Below are 10529 nucleotides of genomic sequence, written 5' to 3'. Positions count from 1 at the left end.
CTCTTCCATACCCTCAATATGCAGTGAAGCTCTGAAATAGTTAAATAGGCCAAGTGACACATGGGTATTTGCCTTGGTTTTGAAGTTTAAAGGAAGAAAAAAACCTCCACCACTTGCAAATCCTATGCAAGTTCCTGCAGGCAGAGCATAAGGGTGAAAAAGCCCTGCCACATCTGTGTTTATTATGACAAATACCATTTAAACACCCAGTCTGCATTGCAAATGTTGGTTATTTTTAACAATATACAACAGAGGGGGAAAAATGAAGGGTGTGTCCCAGCCTTCACCCTTATGCCATTATCTGAGTATCTACTTTGAGAGAATTACTGTTCTGCATTATCCGTCAGCTCCCCACTGTCAATGTCAAACTAAAAAACTAAAAAGAAAGACAGGAGACTAACCCTCTGCTCTTTGCATCTGTAAATGCTTTCCCAGCAATGTCAGCGTGGGGATGAGAGAAGTCAACTCTCAGTAGACCAATCCACTCATAGAGAAAGAATAACAAGCAAGTTAACTTAAGCCTTAGTTAGGTGTTCCTATCTGTTGCATTTCCTTACCTCAGAAGTATAGAACAGGAGAGAAAACCCAAGTGTTTCAAGGGACACTCAAAAATGTTCCACTTTTCTCTGAGTCATCTTGCATCAGCCTTGGGTAGAGCAAGCCATAGTCAAAAGAATCAGGTGCCATAGATGGACACTCTATAGATCTTTGCATAGTAGGGAAGGTTATATACTGGGATGGTTTAGGTGGAAATTGGCACAAAAATAATTCCTGCGCAAAATAATTTGCTTTACACTGTATGTTGTGCTATTCCTATAGAATCTGTGTGCATGGATCAGGTACTTTTCCCCATACCATTTTAAAATACTGGAATAACTGTGTCTTGAGTATCACTACAGGTCTGCACTGATGCTATACAGTAGGTGCTTGCTCTAGTTAACTTCAAAAGGTTCGCTTTAAGGCAACTGTTGCTGCTCCTAAGACAAGGAGACCAACAGGACATACCCGCGTTTCCTGATACTTGTACTGAGGATGTTTCATAGATATTGGCCACTGATTGCCACAGAGGCTTTGCAAAACTGTTTAACTATTAAAGTGTCTTTATTTAGTAGAAATATTCAAGGCATTAAGAAATTTTCCTTTCCACTTAGCCAAAGACACCATCAGTGTGTGCTTTAGAAATTGTACAGCCGCTTTATTTTACTGCTAAGCATTGGCATCACTGCTTTGGAAGCAGGTATGGTTTGGAGCTAGTTTATTTGCTGCATTATGCAAAAAAAAGGCAGTTTTAAGATGACATATAGGAGGCACTTCACCAAAACTTTAAATGTGAAGTAAGCTGAATTTCTAAATGCTCAGACACAGGCATAGAGCAAGGCATGACAAGCAAGTACAGTGCAGCAATAAGAGATCACAGCTCTCAGTGGAAGCTGAGCTTCCTCCTTTTTTAACACCTTCACAAAAGCATTTTCTGAAAGTGGAGTGTCTCTAAGTGGTATGAGTTCTTGTGCTAATGTAGTTTACAAAGGTAAAACTATTTGATCCATAAAATGATTAATATGAGCAGCCTATACGAGCCTGAACATGGCTGAGTGGCTGCCTAGACCAGTAAATCAAGGGCTTGGCTATAATGAAATTACTATCTAAAGTCTCACTGACTTCATCAAAGCTCACATTTTGTCAGCAGGTTTTGGCTTAAAGATTTTGCCAGGTTAAAAGAAAAAAAGTGATAGCAACCTTTGGGAAACCTTGAAGAAAAGCCCATGCCTTCTAGTGATGTACGAGTGCCCCTAACAAGCAAATAATTGTGAGAAACAATCTAGGTTATTTTTTTACTGGACATGCTTACATGTCTCAGCCTTAAAAAGTTAGAAGAGTATCAACGCACAAGTATACCTAAATACTATTACAGGAATTCATGTCAGAGTGGAACACTGAAAAGGTGCTTTCTCAGTCAGTGAACAAGAGGACACCAGGACAAACCTCTTACTGGTGGAGTTCCTTCTAAATATATTTACTTACGCATAGAAGCAAGCTACTGAAAAAAAGTCTTGCTGACTAGTCACTTTTACTCTTGCATTTTTCTATTGGCATATTTCACTGTTAAAACCCAGTTAAAGGAATGTTGTAGACATGGTGAGCAGGTGGAACTCTGTAAATGCACACAGTCACACCTGAAAGGTTTGCTCAATTAAGAAATAAGGAACTTTGGCCAGAGTTTTTATTTTGTTAAAGAAACACTGTTTTATTAATGTTAACTGGTGTTATAAAACAAATTAAAATTCTTGCTGTGACAATAGTTTCAACTGATGTACCTGAGTTCCAGTCTTCAAAAATGTAGAAAGCTATTTCTGTGTGTAATACTAGTGCAGCATGGGCTCCTGGGCAAGAGGCTGCTATCAGTCCTTGCTGCCATTTGGCAGAATACTTCCACTCTTCTCTACCACATCTCCTCAGCTTTATAATCTGCAACACTACAAAACCCTCCAGAACAAGACAAAAATGAGGTTTATTATAAGCCATGTGGGCTCTTGGGAGAGAAGGATTATGCATGCTGACTGTTTTTGCTAAGCCCCTGAGAGAAGGACAATGAAACAGAAATCTTGTAAAGGATTTATGATGCCTGGGATTAAGGAAATGTGCGAATGCTCTCGCTTAACTAGTCTGAGATAAGAGAAACATGTGGAACACTTCAGTGCAACATAACTAATGTTTCAGTGCAGGTGCTAAATAAAACAAACACTTGTATCAAAGCTCTTGTCCAGACATCAAATAAACAAACAGATTGAAATACAGTTCAGAAGTGAGTTTAAGAAACTATTGCAGTGACTATAAACATAATGGAATTTCTGAGGCTGTTATGGGAATATAAGATGCATTCCCCTGCACAACTGTACCTGGATTCATTTGCTTCACAGGAGCCTTTGAGATGCAGTTTTCACAACAGTAAAGGACTGGAGTTGCCCATCACGGCTAACAAGAAGACGGTTAATCTGTTAATCTCTTAGCTCTGAACCTGTTGTTTAGATTCTTGCTATATTTTAGTCTTTCTGGGAGAACTTGCAAAGGTTGTTTTATGTTTGTGTCACGTCTCCTAGGTCTTAAAATTACCATAATAACATTCTACTAGTATTTAGGAGAAGTATTTTTTTGACTAGGAAGGCACCAACAGATCATTTAGCTTAATATCAGGAATGACAAGAACCACAGAACACTTTCCTGTGCCTCTTGCACAATCTCAACATAGAAGTAATATTTTTGGGCCATACACAAGACTGCCCTTTTAATCACAGAGACCTAGAGGTCTGACAGTATGATGTAAGCATGGAGATAACTCTGGCACTTGTAAATCTATTTACCAGAGATAAAGGCAGCAACATCTTTCTCACCCTCAGGTCTGCAAAGAGAGAGAACACACAGGTTATCAGATTCTTTTTATTTTGTCTTCTGCAGGTGCTGAACTAGAATAAATTTTGCCACTGCTGTATCGATCAGTGTCTGTTCCTTACTAAAAATTATTTATTTCTCATTTTGTGTCCTTGCTTTTGAGTCAAAAGATACCTCTCTTTGCTGAAGGTAAAAAGAGGTAAGTCTAGAGGGTAAAGCCCTATGAGGAACAACTGATGGAGCAGGCAGTTTGACCTGGAGAAAAGGAGGCTCAACGGTGATCTTATCACTCTCTACAACTGCCTGGAAGAAGCTGTAGCCAGGTGGGGGTCAGGTTCTTCTGCTGGTAGCAAGAGACAGGATCTGAGGACACAGTCTCAACGTGAACCAGGGGAGGTTCAGGTTGGACGTTAGGAGGAATTTCTTCACAGAATGGGTGACTGGGCACTGGAATGGGCTGCCTGGGGATGTGGGGGAGTCACTGTCCCTGGAGGTGTTTAAGGAAAGACTGGATGTGGCACTCAGTGTCTTGGTCTGTTTGACTTGGCAGTGTTCAAAGATTGGGTTCAATGACCTCAGAGGTCTTCTCTAAGCTTACTGATTCTGGGATTATGGGACTCTGTATGACAGATAAATCAGTGCCTGCGATTTGGTCACAAGTGCTGGATATGTCACTGTTCCTGAGTGTGATTAAAAGTAAAAGACAGCTGACTCATTTGTCACTGTAACTCACAAGTATAAATTTGCTAACAAAGGCAAAGGACTTTCAACTGCCTGAGGTGACACAGGTTCCTACACCTCCACATTAGGTCCTTCCTAGCTAGCAATTCACTCTAAGCCTTCTCTTTCCCACAAAAGCTGTGCTGCACCACTACTAAATGATGGAGTTGTGAGCTTTGGAGATCTGAAATAATGATGTGGTGGACTGGATAAAAAGTTTTCCTGACGCGTCTTTATTTGGAAACAGAATTAGCGCTAGTTTTACAAGTTACTGTTTCTAAACTGTCGGAGAAAACATGTTGCTTATTGCAGGATCCTTGCCACTGTCGATGTCTCTGATATGCTGTGCGTTATGCAATACATATACATGCCTTTTCAGAATACATCAATTTACACACAGTTAATTATGAAATTTTACTTCTAAGAAATGTTGAAAAAGACCTCTCTGAAGGGGAGCATACATGAAACAATGTAAGAGGTACCATCTGCTCAGGTTCTGTCCTGAAAAACAGGCATGTTATTCCTGATCAAAATGCTGCTCATAAACCTTTCCACCATCTCACTGCAGTAACTGTTGTTGAACACAAGTGGTCCACAGAACCATGAACATCTTGCTTGATAAAAGCAAGAAGATATCACAAGAGCACTAAAACTGACATTCTGCAAAAGCATCTGCACTGAGGCACATACCTGAGAAAGAAACAGCTAAAGTTCCTACACATTCCTAGTCCTTGAGGTTAGAAAACATATTATTAACATGTGACAGAAAGAAGTTATAGCAGACTCCTCTTTTCAGTCTGTACAGTGATTTTATGGCATTGAAGGAACTAGATAGTGTTTGATTTTTTTAACACTGTGGGAGCCCATCCCTTTGAAAGCTAATCACCTAGCCTTATTTAGTGAGCAAAGAACAATGGCTTTCTGGGCAAAACTGGCAAGTTTTCTTTCTGGCTGTTCATTTGATACTCCCCCCCGTTTAGACTGAAAAGTGATACATGATTTCAGCTTGCTAACAATGGCTCCCACGATAACGATGTGATGTGTCTGACATGATGTTTGATGCATAATCATTTTGGGATTTGTTTTGTAAGGCAGTACCCCAAATTAAAAAATACCTTGTGGTCTTTGGATCTTTAGAGGTGATTGATTTGTATGCAATAGACAGATTTACTTGCCTTCTTCATGTGCTGATTAGATGTTATTACCAAAAAAAAAGGCAAAACCAAATATTAGGGAAGCTGTGTTCCAAAATAGATTCTGAGAAACTATCAAAAAACAAAGTCTCAATTTGGGATGGATAGACTACATTCTGACTCTGGCTGGGAGGCCTGGAAAAAGATCTGTTTGCTTACTAGACTCAGAGAGATTCAGAGCTGCTTCCCCCAAGGAATAAAATACCTATTGCTTCAAAGCCTGTTATTAGAGGTAATTCCTGGCTGCACTATGGTACCACAGAGAAATGCCAGACAAAGATCTGGGCTCTGGACAGACATTGTCTGATCTCCCTCTTTCCTTACATGCGGTGTCATTTTCAGAAAGCCTTTTAACCTTTTTTTGTAATGGCAAATGTTTAAAACATCAGATTTTGCTGGTTTACGTCCTTTCTGTGTACTGGAGTTTCTGATGTTGCAGTTGCAAAGGGCGGGGGGAGGGGGAGTACGTCGTTCTGTTCCCCCTAAAGCAGATCCTGTTAATTAAGTGTGAAGGCTGCTTTCAGCCTGGAGTCCCCTCTTTCTGGTCTCCTGTTTCCTCTCCTTGCATCCCTGTCTTTTCTCCCCCACATTCTTTTGAATCCCTGCTACTCTCACCTGTCCTTCACAGGCAGGGAGCCCATTCCCCAAAGTCCTTTGGATCCACAGGGTTAATGTGCATCTCTTTTGTTCCTGCTGCCAAATGGGTTGTTTTTATATACACACATACTTTTAAAACTGTAAAACTGTAATGTTTCTTTTATATAAATAAATAAATAAATGAACAAATATACATATATAATCAATAAAAATAAATGAAAATATATAGTAGAGCTTAGTTAGAGGGCTAATCCAAATGTGGTGAGAAGTGGAAAGAGAAAATGATATAATTTCAATGTGTCACCTATTCTGCAGCCTCTCCTATTACTCATTTCCATTCATCTTGCACTGAGTTTTTCAATAGACACAGTCTTTGAAATGAAGACTTTTCTGCTGTTTTCTTCCCATCTAAAGACATGGATTAAGCTATCTTCAGCCACAAAACTTCAAAGCCAAAATCAACAGAATAATTCTCAGCTGAGATATTGATGCCAGTCTACTGAAAAAATGTAAGTATTGATGTAAGTCTACTGAACAAATGACTGCTACTGCTTGGAAGAAGACACACAGACAGTGGTCTTACAGAGATGATAAAGAAGAAAAATGCCATAAGGAAATGAAGTACAGAGGGACTTCTTTAGACTACTCAAGACTATGTAGAGAATGAATTCTGGAACTACAACAGGACTTAGTAACACAAAACAATAAGTTCATTACCGCTCAGGCACCTCTAACCAATATTTCCTCCCTCCCTAAAGTCAGACATGCCAAATGTATTTGTAATGTGTATACATTATTAATATGTTTCTAGAAGTGCCTTCAATAGTGTCAACTAGTTAAGGAACCGTTCTGAACCCTGTTCCGCTGCAGAACTGGAAACTGCCACAAAGAGAGACTTGAAGTGAAGCTTCTTGTAGCCAGCAAGGCTTGCACTAACTAGTACCAAAAATGAGTGCTGTCAAATTCTGCCATGGCCTCTGGAACAAAATATGTGCTCAGGTGGCCATGGCTTTACCCACCAGAGCTGACATGTCCTTGGCTTTGGCCTCTGGATCTGCCACCTACTACTTCTGGAAGGTGAAAATTTGTATGAAGGGTTTGGCATGTCTAGAGCAATAATGCTGTCTTATATTGTTTCTCCAATTTTGGAAGATTATATTCCTCCTGCAGGGAAAGGGACTTGCTCAGGGAAAATATCACCTTTAGCCCACAGTAAACTAAAACCAAATGACTCTGCCTTCCCTTCTCATTCTCATAGCATGTTTAGGAAACAAATTTTCCTTGTTTGACTTTCCTAGACTGTTTTCCTAATTCTACAATAACCCTCTAAATTTGAAGCAATAACCCTCTAAATTAGAAATTGAGTGAGCTGATGAAGCAGCTTTGCATCTGGCAGTTTTATTTGGGCTCCTTTTTTCCCATAAAGCACACATGGCGATTGTACTGAAGAGCTATTTTTCCGTCTTGATCTTTTTATAAACCTGTCTGACGCATTTCCTGAGGAAGTATTTATGTCAAAAGAGATTTAAATTGTTTCTCTTCTCAAATGCTTTAAGGAGATTTCTTTTCTTAAGCGCTTTGCTTTAATGAAAGATAAATTGTAATCCAAATTAACTGCAAGAGTGAAAGTGACCCTGACAAAGCATGTTCCTAAGTACTTGTTTGAATTGGAGCCAAATAATCAATAGTTGCTGTCAGGAATCTCTCAAAAATGAATCATTCTGTTACCAAATCATTTATGCTAATTAATTTGTACTGAAAGCTTCATAGTAGTACCTACATGATGGCAGTACAACATACCATGGTAATGGCTGTAAGTGCTTATCCATCTGGATATAAAAAAGAAGCAAGACATACAAGAATCTTCAATTTGCAGGTTTCAATAATCACTACAGGTAGAGAGCAGGGGAGAAAACAGCACTAAAAGAATGTACTAAAAATCTACTCCCAGTAAACAAATTTTATTTTTACCCATGGCTGTCATACACCTAAGAATTGGGTGAAGGATACATTATCCACTCACAGGAATAGGTACAATATTGCTTAAAATCTTTTAGGATCACAATAAATGAATCTGAATTTGATGTGATACCTCAGGTCTTTATCACCTGTAGTCTAGGCATATGATTTTTCAAAAGAAATTTCAATTGAGTTTTGTGATAAAATTAATGACATTCTGTTGTGTAGCTTTTGTATGGTCTATCAAGCAGTTGCCAAAGACCAAGAACAGCTCAGTGAGGAAGAATTACTTATTTTTGGATTTTGATAAAGGAAAGTTCTCATCCTTTTCTGGTCAAACATAACCCTAAAAATGTAAATGAGAATTGACAAACAATACAGGTGTTTTTTCCACCCAAAGCCCAGCAAGAATGAATATGAACTTCTCAGGCCAGCTAGGAGTGTTATTTGAGTCCCTGTGGCTCAAGGAGGACTCCAAATTCCTTTTTGAAAACAGTATTGGATTGATGAACTTGCTTGAATGGGGTCTGAAATTTCTCAGGTCTTTCTCCATGAGGTCTATCTGCAGTCTTACTAATTTAAATCTTTTAGTAGGTTGAAGAATCTGCATTGTGAGACTTTTTCATGCATTAAGCATTTTCTAAGACAAATCTAGAAATAATTTTATCAGGTCCAATACATTTGTTAAAAGCATATTTCTCCCGATTGGGAACAGAGCTTGTGTGAGTAATTTCTTAGTATATTATGTCATAAGGAATTTGTCAGGATAATACAATAATAGATTTGTATCAACAAATAAAAATACAAGTACATAACGATCTACGCAGATTATCTTTTTTCTGGTTTATGAAGGCGGAAGAAGGAAATCCTTTTCTATTAGCTTTACATATTGAAATTGCTACCAAGGGGAGAAAAATCTGAGCTCCCACAGACGACAGACAACTCTGAGCAACTGCAATTGCACAAGCAGTTTCAGTAGAGGACATGAGCCATAAACTACTTCTGTATTCAGATGCTGGTGTTCCAAAGTAGCTCCAGGCTCTGTGGGAATGTGTGACAGACATATGTGCAGCTCAAGAAACCAATACAAAACACCTTTCTTCCTCAGGTTGCTTTGCTTCCTTTTTTAGAGCTGGAGGGAAAAAAGGAAAAAATGTGGGATTTAAGATACAGAATATATGTTGAAGTTTGAGCCACATCATCTGTGATGAAAACAGAGCAAAAGCCTTCTCTACAGTGGCACACACGGACACCAAATAAAATAAAAAGGCCCAGCTGTGCCAGAGACATGGTCTGAAATTGTGCCAAAGATTTCAGGCTGGCAAATTAGCAAAAGAGCCAGATAAATCTGGATGGGTGTAACAAGTCTCATCTATTCCAGCAGAGCTTAGCCTCTTTACTTTGTCATTGTCATCAATACACAAAAATACTTAGTTGCAGGAATAGGACTGTCTCACTAAGCAGAACCATCAAGAGGAAAACAAAAGAATGACAGGAGAAGTGTGGCCATAACTGTGCAATAGTAATACAACTGAACAATTTAGAGGACGGGAAAAATATTCTGTATACTGAAAGCAGAAAAAAATTGGTCTTATTTTATAAAATAATTTAGTTTCCTGGTTTTGATTTACACTTACTCATAGCAGCTGCCTACAGGTCAGGTAACATTAGCATTCAAAAGCCAGCCCTAATGAAATTAATCTTGGAGTTAATATTGGTGTTACTTCTATTTCATGCTTTTGGGCTCAGCTGCATAGAGAATTGTTTAAAACAGAAATGCCTTGAAAACATACTCTACAATATGCACAAATACCCACAATCTGCCATCAAAACAAAACCCTGAAATATATTTCTTCTCACAGAAAATGTACAGTATGTACAGTATATAAAACTCCATCAAAGACAAGCCTAGTCCCTACTCCTGCTGGAAGTCTGGGCACAGCTGAGACATTTTATCTCAGCATTGTGGGAAATGTGTCATACAGAGAACTCTTGTGCAGGATCTGTGAACATCTGCTGGTTTCTCTTTGCAGGGCAGGAGCTAGCTGGCTCTGCCAAGGCTGACTCTGCCAGGCTAAGTGTGAATTTTCACATGAATCTCCTCTTCTTTGTCTCCACAAAACTGAGAGCAAGCAGCCAATGCACAAGCTGGAACAAGGTACCCTTCTAGAAATACAGCTGAAAGCTTTTGAGGCACTTAGAAAATAAGGTAACTGAAACCCTCAAGTAACTGTAGGCATGTGTCCATTGCACGTTAGAGCATGGTGCCAGTAGCAACAATGAAATACAGGCCAGGTCTTGAAGCTGGAAACCTGGAACACCTGAGCCAAGAAGCTTTGTGGCCGCTGTGGTGCAGTGCTCCTGCCACCTCCTGTAGCAGTAGGCTGGGACTTTGATCTTTCTGTTAAAATTCTCCATTTGGCTTTGAAGAAGCAAGTCTAATCAAAACTGAACTCTCTATGGTCACAAAGGGGATATTTCAGTAGAGAAGGACATTAATGGAGTTTAGGATTACTTTGTTGTTAACAGTTTCACAGTAAAGATGGACAGAAATCATTATAATGTGCAATAAGATACGTGTAATGAGTAATGCTGCCTTCCAAAATCAGGCCTGTTGTGTTAAGAAGACTACTGGTCACTACGAAGCTAAACAGCTTTGATGGACACTTAATG

This window comes from Corvus cornix, chromosome Z (assembly GCF_000738735.6).
Source record: "Corvus cornix cornix isolate S_Up_H32 chromosome Z, ASM73873v5, whole genome shotgun sequence".
NCBI classification, from domain to species: domain Eukaryota; kingdom Metazoa; phylum Chordata; class Aves; order Passeriformes; family Corvidae; genus Corvus; species Corvus cornix.
The sequence above is the reverse complement of the archived record's forward strand: the minus strand, read 5'-3'. Positions refer to the sequence as shown.